Genomic DNA, 18,007 nt, shown 5'->3' with positions numbered 1-18,007 from the left:
TTTGTATCTGTAAAACAGCTCATATGTATTGTGTTATGTGTTATTGTTTGACATAATTTGTAAATCGAATATTTAAATAAAGTTGATATATAAAAAAATAAAAAAAAAGTTGTTTGGGTTGTGACGTTGCTGAAAGCGTCTGATTGGATTAGGAGACAACACGTGATCGGGAAGTGGCGACGAGCCGCGTTTGGTAAAGTTATTTCTTTAAACTTTCTTTATTTTTAGCGATTCTGCGACATTTTCTCCGACTGTAGTTTGTTGTACTTTACTTTACTTTACTTTATTGTTATTGTATTTGTGTCGACTGTGTTCACGTTGTTCCGTCGGGCTGTGAACCGTCAGTGAGGGTCCCGGTGCGGAGAAAGAGCTCCGTACCTCCGACTGTAGTTCAGTATCGCTTCTCGGCCTTTTGGCTAAGATCAAGTGTAGTATCTGTTCTTATCAGTTTAATATCTGATACGTCCCCTACCCGGGGACCATATATTAAATTGATTTTTGGAACTGGGAGATGGAATAGGGGCTTGCTCCGTCCACTCCACGCATCGACCTGGTATTGCAGTACTTCCAGGACCGGTGCACCCCCCCTCTGATTGTCTAACATCAATAATCGATATTATAAAGGTTGTAGTGAGTTAATAGTAGAGTAGTATCTTGTACAGACTCTGTATGTTGTTGTTAGATTAAACGTTTTAAGAGCATGAGGCTGCAGAGTGGAGACATATTGTTTGCAACTGTTCAGTTAAATGAACAATAAACTTTTGAGTGAGACAAAGAGATTGTAAATGTAAATGTGTTGTGTTCACTGTCGATATTTTAAAGACTGTAGTTGGTTAACAGTAAAATGCAGTCTAATACAACAGCTCTGTAATAAATCCTCCTCTAATGGAGGTTATAATGTTCAGTTTGTGTTGATTCAACTGTATGATCATTTTAGAGGCTGCAGTTTGTGTCGCTGTTGAACTTTATTGTGAAAATCCTGATTCACTCCAGACCAGCAGGTGGCAGTAACAGGACGGCCCCGTTGCCCGGGAGACAAAGAAACAGGAAGTGGTTGTAAAGTGTGGGAGAAAAAGTGTTTTTAGTGTTTTTAGTGTTTTTAGTTGTTTTTTTCTGGATTGTAAATGTGGATCAAACAGCCTCTGATTGCAGTTTGATTCAGCTTTGTCTCACTTGAACTTGTTGTTGGACTGTTGTTCATTTGTTGGAGGTAAAATAGAAACAAACTGCTGATTTCAGGTTAGCTGTTGATGTGGGGATACAGCATTGCATTGTGGGAAATATAACCATTATATATCAAGTAAAATCTAAATAATCTTTATCAGCTTTAGTTGAAAACTGTATCTTCTGTATTATGTTCTGCAGTTTCACTCACCTTCTACATCCTCTGGTTTCAGTAATATATCGATTATTAGCACCATCAGTTAACACGGTGTGTCTGTGAGAGAGATCCCTGTCTCTGAGCTGGACAACTCATACTTACCTGGCAGGGGAGATACCATGATCAAGAAGGTGGTTCACCTTGGGCGAGGCCTGACCATTGCACTCCGGTTGGGTTGACCTCAACGAATTCCCCAAATGTGGGAATCTCGACTGCATAATTTGTGGTAGTGGGGGACTGCGTTCGCGCTGACCCCTGATATACATGTTGAATAATAAACTCTGGAGGAGAGAAGTTCCTTTAATAGTGTTGTAACCGTTAGGAACAGGAAGGAAGCTCCGTTTGTAAACTAACGTTACATGATGTTATTGTGGAGTCGTTGTATCCGGACAAAGAGTCAGCAGTTGATGATGATGATGATGAAGATGTGGACGATATTCAGCCGCAGGGTGCAGTTCTCTCTGTTCTCCATTAGAGGGAGTTAACAGATCAGACATTGTGTTTTACTCTCAGAGAGGACTTTTATAGGATTTAAACTTTATTTTATCGCTGTATGATTCATATGATGTTAGTTTGATTTAAAATAGAAGTTACAGCTCTCTTTCTGACAATAACACAGCGGAACGTTTCCACTCCCTATTGGACCACATTGTGTCACATGACCCGGAAGCGCTGTGAATCGCGGTTGCTCCGACAACCGTATTTTGTTAAACTTCCACATTTGACGCTGATTTGTCCCCTTTTACTGATTGACTGTGTGTTCTATATCTATATTAATATCTCTATCTAACACACAGTGAATCATATATCTATCTGTTAGTGAAGCATTCATTAACACCGTCAGTGAGGGTCCCGGTGCGGAGAAAGAGCTCCGTACCTCCGACTGTAGTTCAGTATCGCTTCTCGGCCTTTTGGCTAAGATCAAGTGTAGTATCTGTTCTTATCAGTTTAATATCTGATACGTCCCCTACCCGGGGACCATATATTAAATTGATTTTTGGAACTGGGAGATGGAATAGGGGCTTGCTCCGTCCATTCCACGCATCGACCTGGTATTGCAGTACTTCCAGGACCGGTGCACCCCCCTCTGATTGTCTAACATCAATAATCGATATTATAAAGGTTGTAGTGAGTTAATAGTAGAGTAGTATATTGTACAGACTCTGTATGTTGTTGTTAGATTAAACGTTTTAAGAGCATGAGGCTGCAGAGTGGAGACATATTGTTTGCAACTGTTCAGTTAAATGAACAATAAACTTTTGAGTGAGACAAAGAGATTGTAAATGTAAATGTGTTGTGTTCACTGTCCTTTACACATTGAACAGAAATGTTCAAATATACATTTATTAAGTCCTCATACCGACTGACTGCATTCACTTTAGTTTACAGAGGTTTGCTTGTTTCAATTCATTTATTGAAATGTTATTGAAATAGTTTAGTTTTTATTAGTTTCAGTATTAGCTTTAGTTTTTTTAAACTATAATATAAGTTAGAATATATTACAATACAAACACAACACTTTGTGAACACAGTCATGTAGACATCCCATTATCAATAAACAGGCACCAACGCCTCTTTATGCTCGTTGTGTTGTCAAATTTGACCAAATTGAGACAAAAAACTGAAAACATTTCCTACTTTTGTTTCAGATTTTGTAAGTACAAAAGGTTTTTTCAGTTCAAGTCTGATTTTATTTGAACTAACATATTGTTTCACAACTGGTTTTACTCTTAGTTTGATATAGATGTACAATAATTGGCGACATTATCAGGTCCACCTAGCTGAAACTAATGCAGCCTAATGCAACAGTCTTGCAATAAATCCTCCCTGGATGAAGGTTATAATAAGATAAGTGACATTTACCTTTATTGATCCCCCGTAGGAGAAATGGAAATTACCCACAGCAGCATTGGGGAATGTAGTGCAAAGATTACTGAAGTGGAAGTACAATAGGATCACAAAATGAGAATATTACAAAATATAATAAAATATATTGACTATTAAAGAAAAGTATATACAGTCAGGGACGGCTGGTATATATGGGCTAACAGGGCTAAGCCCCCCCCCCATCTTTTACAGTAAGATGAAAAACTGTTATTAAAAACCTTAGAACATATCGTTTTGAATAGAATAGAAGAACAGAATAGACCTTTATTGTCATTGTCACAGGTATAACGAAATTTAAAGTGCTCTCCGATCAGTGCTTAATTTAGCACACATTTAAAAAATAATAAATAATAATTTAAAGTGCTAAATAATTTAAGTGCTAGTGTTAATAAAATAAAACCATATAACATAATTAGCAGCATACATAGACACACAGTCATACACACCCAGTCATTGCATATTATTTTTTTGCAGCATTGAGGGTAGTTACTGCAGTTGGATAAAAACTGTGTTTGAGTCTATTTGTCCTTGCTTTAAATGATCGGTACCGCCTGCCTGAAGGCAACAGTTCAAACAGGGAGTGACCAGGATGGTGAGTGTCCTTTATGATGTTCTGGGCTTTTTGAGGCAACGGGAACTGTGTAGTTCTTCCAGTGTGGGGAGAGGCTGCCGACGATCTTTTGAGCGGTGTTGATGACCCTCTGGAGCACTTTCCTCTGAGCCGCTGTGCAGCTGGTGTACCATACGCACATGCAGTATGTTAGTATGCTCTCAATGGAGGCATGGTAAAAGGACACCAGTAGTCTTTGTGTGATGTTATTCCTCCTGAGTATTCTCAGGAAGTACAGTCTCTGCTGGGCCTTTTTCAACAGCTCAGAGCTGTTCACACTCCAGGAAAGGTCCTCCTGGATATGGACTCCCCAGGAAGCAGAAGTCTGCCACCCTCTCCACACAGTCCCCGCTGATGATTAATGGTGGGATCTCTGTTTTATTTCTCCTGTAGTCTATGATGAGTTCTTTGGTCTTTGAGGTGTTGAGGAGCAGGTTGTTGTCCCTGCACCATGTTGACAGCCGCTCCACCTCATCTCTGTAGGCAGACTCACCCTCGCCCCTGGAGATGAGCCCCATCACTGTGGTGTCATCCGCAAACTTCACCATGGTGTTGCTGTGATGGACAGGGGAGCAGTCGTGTGTGTAGAGGGAGTAGAGCAAGGGACTTCTGTAGATCGGTTCGCTCTGTGGGCAAACTGGTGGGGATCAAGGCTGCGGGGCAGGGCAGCTGTGATGTGACTACAGACCAGTTTCTCAAAGCACTTCATCACCACTGGGGTGAGTGCTACTGGTCTGTAATCGTTGAGGCTAGAGATGTGAGGTTTCTTGGGCAGTGGGACTATGGTTGAGGATTTCAGGCAGGGTGGGACAGTGGACTGTTCCAGGGACTGGTTGAAGATCTTTGTGAAGATTCCGGCCAGCTGATCAGCACAGTCCTTCAGCACGCGTCCCGGGACGCCATCAGGACCAGCCGCCTTCCAAGTGTTGACCTCCCGCAGCGTGTGCCTCACCTCATGCTCCTCAATTGTGAGGTTTACGCTGCTGTGTGCCGAGTGGTGTAGTGGTGCCATCTCTGCTGTTGTGGCAATCACTATCACAGACTGTGGACTGTATTATATTTTGTGGGGGACATGAGTTCGCCCTGCGGGGGGTCCGATTAATCTCCCACTTCACTCCAGCGGGGACCAGTTCTCTTTTTTAGACAGTCAATCAGCCGATCACCTGTCAAGCACACAGGTTGAAAAGTACACGTCTAAGACCACAGATTGTCTCAAAACGAGACAGGACCTGGAGAATGTTTCCTGCTTCATATCTGAACTGCTGACCTCAGACGACAATCAGCCACATCCAGATGCGGACACAGCTGCAGCCGCTCTGATAATGTGTCAGTAGCTGCACAGTGCGCTTTGAGAAAGCCAGGCACTTGTTGTCTTTGCATGTGCACATTAGCCAATGATCTGCAGGGAGACACTGAAAGGTGAGCTGATGGTGAGGTACAGCAGGGTGGAGTTTGACATGGTGATTAACCTGTTTGTGTCGATGTGAGCTGCGTTTTAAATAAGATATGCCCAAGCTCTGAAACAACTCTCTTCTACAAATCATTATTTTTGCTTTTGGTTTTAAAGATTTATTTCTGGCACATGGTGCAAATTGTTGCTGGTACTTTTCTATAATGTAGTTGTAGCGCAATTGGCCTGTGCTGATGTGTACAGAGAGGGGGGGGATATTTCTTTTGGCATCAGGTCAATCTTTTGGGTTTGTCTCCCCAGTGTTGCCGTAGAGCCTTTGCTATAACAAAGTATACAATGTTGTTGCTGTAACTTGATGTGATGCTACTGTTGTTGCTGTTGCTGCCGTGTAACGTATTCATGAATGTAATGCATTTGTTAGCCCACCCACCCAAAATCTCCACCAGCCGTCACTGTATACACTATATGCAATATGAAAGTAAAATGGTGTGCAAAATATTTTGAGCAACTTTGACTAAAAAATTATACTGTACATAATATAAGTTTGAATTAAAACGGGTCTTCGTCAGCGGGTCAGCAGGGTTTGGAGGTAGTGGGTGCTGTGGTTGTGGAGTCTGATGGCCGATGGTACAAACAACCTTTAAACCACTTTGAGGCTCGAGGTTGGATCAGTCTGTGGCTGAAAGTGCTCCTGAGCTTCCTGAGCTCAGTGTAGAGAGGATGAGAGAGGTTGTCCATGATGGCTTTCAGCTTCCTTTTCATCCTCTTCTCAGTCACAGCCTCCACACTGTCCCGATCCATCCCCACCACCGAGCTGGCCTTTCTCACCAGCTTGCTCAGTTTATTGGCACCGTAAGTCCTGATTGTCTCCTCCCCGTCACACCACAGCGTATAATAAATAAATAAATAAACACATAATGTTCAGTTTGTGTTGATTCAACTGTATGATCTCTTTAGAGGCTGCAGTTTGTGTTACTGTTGAACTTTATTGTTAAAATCCTGATTCACTCCAGACCAGTAGGTGGCAGTAACAGGACGGCCCCGTTGCCCGGGAGACAAAGAAACAGGAAGTGGTTGTAAAATGTGGGAGAAAAATTGTTTTTAGTGTTTTTATTCTCTTTTCTGGATTGTAAATGTGGATCAAACAGCCTCTGATTGCAGTTTGATTCAGCTTTGGCTCACTTGAACTTGTTGTTGGACTGTTGTTCATTTGTTGGAGGTAAAATAGAAACAAACTGCTGATTTCAGGTTAGCTGTTGATGTGGGGATACAGCATTGCATTGTGGGAAATATAACCATTATGTATCAAGTAAAATCTAAATAATCTTTATCAGCTTTAGTTCAAAACTGTATCTTCTGTATTATGTTCTGCAGTTTCACTCACCTTCTACATCCTCTGGTTTCAGTAATATATCGATTATTAGCACCATCAGTTAACACGGTGTGTCTGTGAGAGAGCTCCCTGTCTCTGAGCTGGACAACTCATACTTACCTGGCAGGGGAGATACCATGATCAAGAAGGTGGTTCACCCAGGGCGAGGCTCAGCCATTGCACTCCGGTTGAGCTGACCTCTGCGAATTCCCCAAATGTGGGAATCTCGACTGCATAATTTCTGGTAGTGGGGGACTGCGTTCGCGCTCTCCCCTGATAAACATGTTGAAAAGAAATCATTTAAAAACCATTAATGTGGAGAAATCTACACTCAGTGGTTGTAACTCTTCTCCATATTCTCTCCTGTTGTTGTCAGACAGTAATATACCACACAGAAGTTACACTCACTTATTCAGACTGTTATTATGCTTTATTATTTATTACCAAAATAATTCATTTAAAAAACATTTAAATAATAGATAAAATGGCCTCAGAAGGACCATTACACATGTTAAATAGTTAAATATTAGATCAAATTAAGATTAATGTTTGATGTTACAATATGAAAATGACCCAGAAGTATTTACAATAAGTCAGATATAATCTGATATTGACATGATTCGCAGTTAAAATAATTTATTATTTAGAATATTATTATTATTTAATAGTATTTAGAAGGAGGATGTTTTTAAATGTGCACTAGCTGCAGTTAGACCTTATGTCCACTAGAGGCTGTCTCAGTCCCTCCAGAAAAACGCGGAGTTTTTTTGTGATTTTTTCGGGCCAAAATCTTTGATTATGTAGTACGTTTTCTTCAAAAACGCGATGGAACATGCGACAATTTATGCAATTTTATGCGATGAAATTGCGGCTTCATCGCAGAGTTTGCAGCTTTTCGATGACGTTCACGTCGCGTAATTGCGTCACTTCATAACAGCAACAGGGGAAAATGGCTGCTCTTGTGTGAAGTAAACGCAACATTTTTCAACTTTCTGCGAAGATTTATGTGACTTTTTTGCAATGAAAATGCGGGGATTATGAAATCTACAAGCCCCGCATATTTTGTGCGGAAAAAGGCAATTTATTAAGCTGATTATGCATTGAATTATGCAATCGCATAATCACGTTTTTCTGGAGGGACTGAGAAATTGTCATAAAAAGTTCATTATTTGTTCCCCGCAGAGGACTCTGTTATTATCAGTATTATAGGTATTATCTATATATAAATAGTGTATATATATATATATATATATATATATATATATATATATATATATATATATATATATATATATATATATATATAATAGTGATGGACGAAAGTATTGGCACCCCTGGAACTTTTCCAGAAAATGCACCATTTCTCCCAGAAAAGTGTTGCAATTACAAATGTTTTGTTATACACATGTTTATTTCCTTTAAGTGCATTGGAACAACACAAAAAAGCAGAAGAAAAAAGCCAAATTTGACATCATTTTACACAAAAATCGACTGGACAAAATCATTGGCGCCCTATTACAACTGTGGGTAAATAATTTCATTTCAAGCATGTGATCTTCGTTTAAACTCACCTGTGACAAGTAACAGGTGCTGGCAATATAGAAATTGTAACTGAAGCCAGTTAGAGTTTATAAAAGTTGACTCAACCTTTGTGTTGCGTGCCTGTGTGTGCCACACCAAGCATGGAGAAGAGAAAGAAGAGCCGAGAATTGTCTGAGGACTTAAGAAGCATAATTGTGGAAAAATATCAACAATCTCAAGGTTACAAGTCAATCTCCAGAGATCTTAAAGTTCCTTTGTCAACTGTGCGCAATATAATCAAGAAGTTTATAACCCATGGAACTGTGGCAAATCTCCCTGGACGTGGACGGAAGAGAAAAATTGATGAAAGAATGCAACGCAGGATATTTCGAATGGTGGATAAACAACCTCAGTCAACTTCCACACAAATTCAGGCTGTCCTGCAGACTCAGGGTGCAACGGTTTCAGCTCGTACCATACGTCGTCATCTGAATGAGATGAAGCGCTATGGCAGGAGACCGAGGAGAACCCCACTTCTGACACAGAGGCATAAAAAAGCCAGACTGCAGTTTGCAAGAACATACCTGAGTAAGCCTCAATCCTTCTAGGAGAATGTTTTGTGGACGATGAGACTAAGGTAGAGCTTTTTAGCAAAGCACGTGATTCTACTGTTTACAGAAAACAGAATGAGGCCTACAAAGAAAAGAACACGGTACCTAGAGTCAAATATGGTGGAGGTTCAAAGATGTTTTGGGTTGTTTTGCTGCCTCTGGCACTGGGTGCATTGATTGTGTGCAAGGAATCATGAAATCTGGAGACTATAAAAAGATTTTGGCCCGTAATGTGGGGCCTAGTGTCAGAAAGCTGGGTCTGCGTCAGAGGTCACGGGTGTTCCAGCAGGACAATGACCCAAAACATACTGCACAAAGCACCCAGAAATGGTTGGAGACAAAGTGCTGGAGAATTCTGAAGTGGGCAGTAATGAGTCCTGATCTAAATCCCATAGAACACCTATGGAAAGATCTCAAAATTTCTGTTGCGAGAAGGCACCCTTCAAATCTGAGGGACCTGGAGCAGTTAGCAAAAGAAGAGTGATCCAAAATTCCAGTTGAGAGGTGTAGGAAACTTGTTGATGGTTATAAGAAGCGATTGGTTTCAGTTATTTTCTCCAAAAGGTGTGCAACCAAATATTAAGTTGAGGGTGCCAATGATTTTGTCCGACCCAATTTTTGAGTTTTGTGTAAAATGATGTGAAATTTGGCTTTTTTCTTCTGCTTTTTTGTGTCGTCCCAATGCACTTAAAGGAAATAAACATGTGTATAACAAAACATTTGTAATTGCAACACTTTTCTGGGAGAAATGGTGCATTTTCTGGAAAGGTTCCAGGGGTGCCAATACTTTCGTCCATGACTGTATCTATATGTATAGAAATAGTTATATCTATAGAGAGAGAGATCACTATTTATATATATATATATATAAATAGTGATATCTATATATAAATAGTGATGGTGGTGGACTTGAAGCAGGTGGGTTCCGAGGCCTGAGCGAGGGACAGGTTGTAGATGTCTGTTAACACCTCCGTCAGCTCTGATGAGCAAACCCTGAGTGCACGCCCGGGGATGATATCTGGGTCAGCTGCCTTCCTTGGGTTTGTTCTCCTCAGAGCGGAGCGCACCTCTACCGGTGACGCACAGAGTGGTGGGTCCAGTTTGCCCTCAGTGGCCAGAATCTCTCCCTGTCGGCTGGCGTTGAGGGCCTCGATACGAGCGTAGAACTCGTTGAGCTCACCCAGTAGTGTGACTCTGCTGGTTGAGGCCCCCAAACTCTTCTGTTTGTAGTCTGTGATGTGTTGCAGACCTTGCGTCACGCTCTGGGGATCAGCAGTGGTGTAATATCCCTCCAGCTTCAGTCTGTATTGTCTCTTGTCTCATTCTGTACTGTTTAAGCAGTCCTGAAGCACCAGTTCAGATTCTTCATTCCACACTTTAATAGTTTTAGTTTACACTTATACTAGAACATGTGTTTGGACTGGTTCCCTTCAGAGTTTATTATTATTATTTTATACATTTAAGAACATTACTTTGTTATTATGGTTTTAATCTTATCGCCATAGAATCTGTGGATCATCTCTGCAAGTTGGGTAAAGTTAGTGTTTGTGTGTATCTGATTAAACTGAGCTGTGTTTCTCTTTAATTACAGGAGGAAGAATCATTTCAGGAGGTGTGTCCAGACTGTTGACATCGAGAACGGGTAAGCAGCAGTACAGACCTTCGCTTCATGATTTCCTTTTATATCTTTAAAAACTTCTCAAAACTGCATTTCAACTCCTTTTTTATAATTGTGTTTAATCTGTTAACGTTAATCTCAGCTTGTCTTACTGCGAGTTACACACCTCTGCTGCTTCAGCGCGTTATCAGGAAACGTGTGCAGCTTTTTAACCCTTTGTTCACTCCTAAGGGAGAATAAAGAACATATTGAGAAGCTATATGCTGTAGCTGATTGTTGTAGAGTGCTGTACTTATGAACAGAGCCGCTGTTGTGGGAACATTTGTGGTTATTTAATATTGTTTTGGGCCTTGATCTTCAACATTTTACAAAGGATGACATATTTAGATATCAGGTCAATATGTTTAAAGAACCAAGGATGGAAAGAGTGGAGGAATAATTTTGGGAACTGTGTTTTAATTTTCAAAAGTCAGATCCTTAAATTCCTTTTAGTTTATTTAGATAAAGTCCATGTGTTTAAAACCCCTATTTACTGTGTGATTTGGGGATAGTTGTCCTCGATTGCATGTCCTCAGAAGGCAGATAGAGTTTAGCTGAATTATGACAGTTTGTGTTGCTGTTGAACTTTATTGTTAAAATCCTGATTCACTCCAGACCAGTAGGTGGCAGTAACAGGACGGCCCCGTTGCGGGAGACAAAGAAACAGGAAGCGGTTGTAAAGTGTGGGAGAAGGTGTTTTTAGTGTTTTTAGTGTTTTTATTCTCTTTTCTGGATTGTAAATGTGGATCAAACAGCCTCTGATTGCAGTTTGATTCAGCTTTGTCTCACTTGAACTTGTTGTTGGACTGTTGTTCATTTGTTGGAGGTAAAATAGAAACAAACTGCTGATTTGTGTTAGCTGCTAATGTAGCCATACGGCATTGCATTATGGGAAACATAAACTTTACGTACATAAAGCAAAATATAATCTTTATCAGCTTAAGTTCAAAACTGTATCTTCTGTATTATGTTCTGCAGTTTCACTCACCTTCTACATCCTCTGGTTTCAGTAATATATCAATTATTAGCACCATCAGTTAACACAGTGTGTCTGTGAGAGAGCTCCCTGTCTCTGAGCTGGACAACTCATACTTACCTGGCAGGGGAGATACCATGATCAAGAAGGTGGTTCACCTTGGGCGAGGCCTGACCATTGCACTCCGGTTGGGTTGACCTCAACGAATTCCCCAAATGTGGGAATCTCGACTGCATAATTTGTGGTAGTGGGGGACTGCGTTCGCGCTGACCCCTGATATACATGTTGAAAAGAAATCATCTAAAAACCATTAATGTGCAGAAATATACAGTCAGTGGTTGTAAGTCTCCTCCATATTTTCTGCTGTTATTGTCAGACAGTAATATACCACACAGAAGTTACACTCACTTATTCAGACTGTTATTATGCTTTATTATTTATTACCAAAATAATTCATATATATATATATATATATATATATATATATATATATATAAATAGTGATATATATCTATAAATAGTGATATATATATATATATATATATATATATATATATATATATATAAATAGTGATATATATTTAAATAGTGATATATATATATATATAAATAGTGATATATATATCTATAAATAGTGATATACCGTATTGATCCGAATATAAGACGATTTTTTTCCCCTTGAAAAATGCCTGAAAATGACGCCTCGTCTTATATTCGGGGTCTAAGCAGTAACCCATGTAAAACAATAGGTAGCGCCATATGAGCGCTTTTCTCTCCGTCAGCGTTTAGTGCAGTGTGACCCTAACGTGATCCTGTAAACAAGCATGTACAGTAAACAAGTCGGCTGGAGTGGGTGTGTTAGCCTGCCGGCGGCAGCGGCAGACAGCGACAACGACAGTGCGAGTGAGGAGGAGGAACCCAGTGAAAAGTATTTTTCCGTCTTATATTCGGGTCAATACGGTATATATGTAAATAGTGATATTTATGAACAGACAGTTGTTTGGGTTGTTTTGACCCTGTTTTTGTATCTGTAAAACAGCTCATGTGTATTGTGTTATGTGTTATTGTTTGACATAATTTGTAAATCGAATATTTAAATAAAGTTGATATATTAAAAAAAAAAAAAGTTGTTTGGGTTGTGACGTTGCTGAAAGCGTCTGATTGGATTAGGAGACAGCACGTGATCGGGAAGTGGCGACGAGCCGCGTTTGGTAAAGTTATTTCTTTAAACTTTCTTTATTTTTAGCGATTCTGCGACATTTTCTCCGACTGTAGTTTGTTGTACTTTACTTTACTTTACTTTATTATTATTGTATTTGTCTCGACTGTGTTCACGTTGTTCCGTCGGGCTGTGAACCGTCAGTGAGGGTCCCGGTGCGGAGAAAGAGCTCCGTACCTCCGACTGTAGTTCAGTATCGCTTCTCGGCCTTTTGGCTAAGATCAAGTGTAGTATCTGTTCTTATCAGTTTAATATCTGATACGTCCCCTACCCGGGGACCATATATTAAATTGATTTTTGGAACTGGGAGATGGAATAGGGGCTTGCTCCGTCCACTCCACGCATCGACCTGGTATTGCAGTACTTCCAGGACCGGTGCACCCCCCTCTGATTGTCTAATGTTAATAATCTTAAATATATTAACTGCAGTCAGTTGATGTTGGTTCAACATTATGAATATTTGAGAGGTTGCAGTTTGTGCTGTATAGCTCTGTTGTAAACTATACAGCATATTATAGTTGTTGTTCTCTCAATATCCTTATGAGATTAATACTTTGTACTTTGTGTGCTACTATTTTAAGACCCAGAGAAGTTCCTGTAATAATGTTTAATGATCCCTCAGACATATTTAATTTAATTCAGGTTCAGCTGATGATACTCTAATGAAATCACACATCAGTGGCTCTCTGTGAACATCTATTGAAGTAAACTGTCAGTAAAAATCTGCTAATATTTTATTGCTCACTTTAGTTTGCAGAGTTTCCTGATGAATGAACGAGCGAATGAATGAACTGTAGTAGAGAGTTAACATTAGGAAACTCTGTTCTGGCTCAAATGTTCAGTTTCTGTTCTCCACTAAATTCAAGAGGTTTATTGTCATATGTACAGTAAGGGGCTGTACTGTTTAAGAGGTTGATGGCCTTGGGGTAAAAACTGTTAGAGAGTCTTGTCGTCCTTGCTTTCACACTCCTGTAGCGCCTGCCTGACGGCACAAGTGTGCAGAGACTGTGTTGTGGGTGTGTATTGTCCTTTATGATGTTGTGGGCCCTCCTGAGGACCCTGGTTGTGTAGATGTCCTGCAGTGATGGGAAGGCTGCTGCAGAGATTTGTGCAGTTTTTATGACACGCTGGAGAGCCTTCCTGTCCTGAGCAGTACAGCTGCCACACTGTAACTGAGCTGGTGATGATGCTCTCCACTGTACATCTGTAGAAGTTGCTGAGGATCTTGGTTGACATACCAAATGTCCTCAGCCTGCTTAAGAAGTCTCTGCTGGGCTTCCTTCAGGAGCTGGTGGGTGTGGTGAGACCAGGTGAGGTCCTCGCTGATATGGGTTCAGAGGAATTTAAAGTTTGTCACCCTCTCTGCCTCTGTCTCACTGATGTACAGTGGGCAGTGCTGTTCCCTCCCCCCCCTCCTAGGATCAATAATCATCTCCTTTGTCTTGTTTGTGTTTAGGGAGAGATTATTTCCCTGAGCCACCAGTCCTGCCACCTCTCTTCTGTACGCCGTCTCCTCCCCACCACCGATCAGTCCAATGACCGTAGCGTTGTCCGCAGACTTTATAATGCAGGTGTTGGTCTGGGAGGACACACAGTCGTAGGTAAAGAGGGTGTAGAGCAGCGGACTTAGCACGAAGCCCTGGGGGGGTCCCTGTGCTCACAGTTCTGATGCCTGATGTCCGGTTTCCAACTCTGACTGACTGGGGTCTGTCTGTGAGGAAGTTCAGCACCCAGTTACAGAGGGAGGGTGTCAGTCCGAGCGTGAGGAGCTTTACAGAGAGCCTGAATGTAATGACTGTTCTGAATGCTGAGCTGTAGTCCATGAAAAACATTCTTACACGTGTCCATGTCTTCTAAGTGTGTGAGGGCAGTGTGGATGGCAGCGTTGACAGCATCGTCTGTGGAACGATTCTGTCTCTATGATAACTGTAAGGGGTCCAAGGTGGCCCGGGATGGCCTTTTTGATGTGTTATGACTATCCTTTCAAAACACTTCATCACAATTGGAGTGAGTGCGACAGGCCGATAGTCATTCAGACAGGTCACAGTGTCCTTGTTTGGGAGGGGCACGATGGTGGTGGACTTGAAGCAGGTGGGGTCCGAGGCCTGAGCGAGGGACAGGTTGTAGATGTCTGTTAACACCTCCGTCAGCTCTGATGAGCAAACCCTGAGTGCACGCCCGGGGATGTTATCTGGGTCAGCTGCCTTCCGTGGGTTTGTTCTCCTCAGAGCGGAGCGCACCTCTACCGGTGACGCACAGAGTGGTGGGTCCAGTTTGCCCTCGGTGGCCAGAATCTCTCCCTGTCGGCTGGCGTTGAGAGCCTCGATACGAGCGTAGAACTCGTTGAGCTCACCCGGTAGTGTGACTCTGCTGGTTGAGGCCCCCAAACTCTTCTGTTTGTAGTCTGTGATGTGTTGCAGACCTTGCGTCACGCTCCGGGGATCAGCGGTGGTGTAATATCCCTCCAGCTTCAGTCTGTATTGTCTCTTGTCTCATTCTGTACTGTTTAAGCAGTCCTGAAGCACCAGTTCAGATTCTTCATTCCACACTTTAATAGTTTTAGTTTACACTTATACTAGAACATGTGTTTGGACTGGTTCCCTTCAGAGTTTATTATTATTATTATTTTATACATTTAAGAACATTACTTTGTTATTATGGTTTTATTCTTATCGCCATAGAATCTGTGGATCATCTCTACAAGTTGGGTAAAGTTAGTGTTTGTGTGTATCTGATTAAACTGAGCTGTGTTTCTCTTTAATTACAGGAGGAAGAATCATTTCAGGAGGTGTGTCCAGACTGTTGACACCGAGAACGGGTAAGCAGCAGTGCAGACCTTCGCTTCATGATTTCCTTTTATATCTTTAAAAACTTCTCAAAACTGCATTTCAAGTCCTTTTTATAATTGTGTTTAATCTGTTGGTGTTTACTAATGCAAAGGCAGATTTTAACATAGTTGTTATTGGTTGGGTGGGTAGCACGAGCCCGTCTGCAGTCCCGTACAGAAATAGCTCCCAGTCAGCTCCTATGAATAACAGCAGAACTGGAGGTGGAAGGTTTTGGCTTTTGCAGCTGACAGATGTTAATGTTAATCTCAGCTTGTCTTACTGCGAGTTACACACCTCTGCTGCTTCAGCGTTATCAGGAAACGTGTGCAGCTTTTTAACCCTTTGTTCACTCCTAAGGGAGAATAAAGAACATATTGAGAAGCTATATGCTGTCGCTGATTGTTGTAGAGTGCTGTACTTATGAACAGAGCCGCTGTTGTGGGAACATTTGTGGTTATTTAATATTGTTTTGGGCCTTGATCTTTACAAAGGATGACAGATTTAGATATCAGGTCAATATGTTTAAAGAACCAAGGATGGAAAGAGTGGAGGAATAATTTTGGGAACTGTGTTTTAATTTTCAAAAATCAGATCCTTAAATTCCTTTTTAGTTTATTTAGATAAAGTCCATGTGTTTAAAACCCCTATTTACTGTGTGATTTGGGGATAGTGGTCCTCGATTGCATGTCCTCAGAAGGCAGATAGAGTTTAGCTGAATTATGACAGTTTTTGTTAAATTAGGACGACCTAGCTGAAACTAATGCAGTCTAATACAACAGCTCTGTAATAAATCCTCCTCTAATGGAGGTTATAATGTTCAGTTTGTGTTGATTCAACTGTATGATCATTTTAGAGGCTGCAGTTTGTGTTGCTGTTGAACTTTATTGTTAAAATCCTGATTCACTCCAGACCAGTAGGTGGCAGTAACAGGACGGCCCCGTTGCCCGGGAGACAAAGAAACAGGAAGTGGTTGTAAAGTGTGGGAGAAAAAGTGTTTTTAGTGTTTTTAGTGTTTTTAGTTGTTTTTTTCTGGATTGTAAATGTGGATCAAACAGCCTCTGATTGCAGTTTGATTCAGCTTTGTCTCACTTGAACTTGTTGTTGGACTGTTGTTCATTTGTTGGAGGTAAAATAGAAACAAACTGCTGATTTCAGGTTAGCTGTTGATGTGGGGATACAGCATTGCATTGTGGGAAGAAGAAACAAACTGCCGTTATAATGTCATTTAAAGCGAATTCACATCAAATATTTCCAACTGATTATTATTTTAAATCTTTCTAAAAGATAATTCTGTCCAAAGTGCTTCCTGCTTCGTCAGTTGAGATAGTGTAACGTTAGTTGTCAACAGCACCGTCAGTCAGTGTGGTGTGTCTGTGAGAGAGCTCCCTGTCTCTGAGCTGGACAACTCATACTTACCTGGCAGGGGAGATACCATGATCAAGAAGGTGGTTCACCTTGGGCGAGGCCTGACCATTGCACTCCGGTTGGGTTGACCTCAACGAATTCCCCAAATGTGGGAATCTCGACTGCATAATTTGTGGTAGTGGGGGACTGCGTTCGCGCTGACCCCTGATATACATGTTGAAAAGAAATCATCTAAAAACCATTAATGTGCAGAAATATACAGTCTGTGGTTGTAACTCTTCTCCATATTCTCTCCTGTTGTTGTCAGACAGTAATATACCACACAGAAGTTACACTCACTTATTCAGACTGTTATTATGCTTTATTATTTATTACCAAAATAATTCATATATATATATATATATATATATATATATATATATATATAGTGATATATATCTATAAATAGTGATATACCGTATTGATCCGAATATAAGACGATATTTTTTCCCTTGAAAAATGCCTGAAAATGACGCCTCGTCTTATATTCGGGGTCTAAGCAGTAACCCATGTAAAACAATAGGTAGCGCCATATGAGCGCTTTTCTCTCCGTCAGCGTTTAGTGCAGTGTGACCCTAACGTGATCCTGTAAACAAGCATGTACAGTAAACAAGTCGGCTGGAGTGGGTGTGTTAGCCTGCCGGCGGCAGCGGCAGACAGCGACAACGACAGTGCGAGTGAGGAGGAGGAACCCAGTGAAAAGTATTTTTCCGTCTTATATTCGGGTCAATACGGTATATATGTAAATAGTGATATTTATGAACAGACGGTTGTTTGGGTTGTTTTGACCCTGTTTTTGTATCTGCAAAACAGCTCATATGTATTGTGTTGTGTGTTATTGTTTGACATAATTTGTAAATCGAATATTTAAATAAAGTTGATATATAAAAAAAATTTAAAAAAAAGTTGTTTGGGTTGTGACGTTGCTGAAAGCGTCTGATTGGATTAGGAGACAACACGTGATCGGGAAGTGGCGACGAGCCGCGTTTGGTAAAGTTATTTCTTTAAACTTTCTTTATTTTTAGCGATTCTGCGACATTTTCTCCGACTGTAGTTTGTTGTACTTTTCTTTACTTTACTTTATTATTATTATTGTATTTGTCTCGACTGTGTTCACGTTGTTCCGTCGG

At 40.9% G+C, this 18,007-nt stretch overlaps 1 protein-coding gene and 7 non-coding genes across 47 annotated transcripts in view; all 8 read left to right on the top strand.

Moving 5' to 3' along the window:
* aamdc (adipogenesis associated, Mth938 domain containing) overlaps window positions 1–18,007 on the top strand; it is a 64,627-nt gene that overhangs the window by 10,707 nt on the left and 35,913 nt on the right. For 4 of the 40 annotated variants that reach the window (XM_051398691.1, XM_051398663.1, XM_051398706.1 and 1 more), the window contains one exon: window positions 10,385–10,435. The exons of 5 other annotated variants lie outside the window; for them this stretch is intronic. The gene's annotated coding sequence lies outside the window, so the exon portion shown is untranslated. Of the gene's footprint in view, window positions 1–145; window positions 194–10,384; window positions 10,436–12,593; window positions 12,638–15,412; window positions 15,464–17,829; window positions 17,868–18,007 lie in introns of those variants that run through there. 31 more of the 40 variants (XM_051398666.1, XM_051398665.1, XM_051398670.1 and 28 more) reach the window with 25 other exon arrangements.
* On the top strand, window positions 397–587 carry LOC127363264 (U2 spliceosomal RNA). Its single transcript, XR_007884755.1, has one exon. It is a non-coding gene; the product is annotated as a U2 spliceosomal RNA (small nuclear RNA).
* LOC127363242 (U1 spliceosomal RNA) lies at window positions 1,476–1,639 on the top strand. Its single transcript, XR_007884734.1, has one exon. It is a non-coding gene; the product is annotated as a U1 spliceosomal RNA (small nuclear RNA).
* On the top strand, window positions 2,277–2,467 carry LOC127363268 (U2 spliceosomal RNA). The gene has a single exon (XR_007884759.1). It is a non-coding gene; the product is annotated as a U2 spliceosomal RNA (small nuclear RNA).
* On the top strand, window positions 6,774–6,937 carry LOC127363222 (U1 spliceosomal RNA). Its single transcript, XR_007884714.1, has one exon. It is a non-coding gene; the product is annotated as a U1 spliceosomal RNA (small nuclear RNA).
* LOC127363241 (U1 spliceosomal RNA) lies at window positions 11,539–11,702 on the top strand. Its single transcript, XR_007884733.1, has one exon. It is a non-coding gene; the product is annotated as a U1 spliceosomal RNA (small nuclear RNA).
* On the top strand, window positions 12,841–13,031 carry LOC127363263 (U2 spliceosomal RNA). The gene has a single exon (XR_007884754.1). It is a non-coding gene; the product is annotated as a U2 spliceosomal RNA (small nuclear RNA).
* Window positions 16,882–17,045, top strand: LOC127363240 (U1 spliceosomal RNA). The gene has a single exon (XR_007884732.1). It is a non-coding gene; the product is annotated as a U1 spliceosomal RNA (small nuclear RNA).

The sequence above is a fragment of the Dicentrarchus labrax genome, unplaced genomic scaffold (genome assembly GCF_905237075.1).
Source record: "Dicentrarchus labrax unplaced genomic scaffold, dlabrax2021, whole genome shotgun sequence".
Classification (NCBI taxonomy): Eukaryota; Metazoa; Chordata; class Actinopteri; family Moronidae; genus Dicentrarchus; species Dicentrarchus labrax.
The sequence above is the reverse complement of the archived record's forward strand: the minus strand, read 5'-3'. Positions and strand labels throughout refer to the sequence as shown.